The sequence below is a fragment of the Aplysia californica genome, unplaced genomic scaffold (genome assembly GCF_000002075.1).
Source record: "Aplysia californica isolate F4 #8 unplaced genomic scaffold, AplCal3.0 scaffold00071, whole genome shotgun sequence".
Lineage (NCBI taxonomy): Eukaryota > Metazoa > Mollusca > Gastropoda > Aplysiida > Aplysiidae > Aplysia > Aplysia californica.
Window position 1 is genome coordinate 1165805 of NW_004797341.1, and position 427 is coordinate 1166231.

Genomic DNA, 427 nt, shown 5'->3' on the forward strand with positions numbered 1-427 from the left:
GAGAGAGAGAGAGAGAGAGAGAGAGAGAGAGGGAGAGAAAGAGAACAAGAGAGAGAGAAAGAGAACAAGAGAGAGAGATAGGAAGAGAAAGAGAACAAAAGAAAGAGAGAGAGAGAGAGAGAGAGAGAGAGAGAGAGAGAGAGAGTGAATGAGAAAAAAAGAAAGAGAGAAAGATAGATAGACGGTGAAAGAATGAAAACTGGGTAACTGGCGGCAAGGTGAGGCTCCTGAAAGGGTAAGGGTGTAAAGGAGAGGGGAGGGGGAGGGGGAGGGCTCCGAAGAGCTGGAATTATTTATCCCAACACAGTTGTGGCACACTTGTACATGCACGTCAAGCACAACTTCAATCATGTGATTGAGAGCACCAAACTGTTGAATTGGATAGTAGGTCAGAAGTTTATTCTAGACCGTTTGATGTACTAACCCC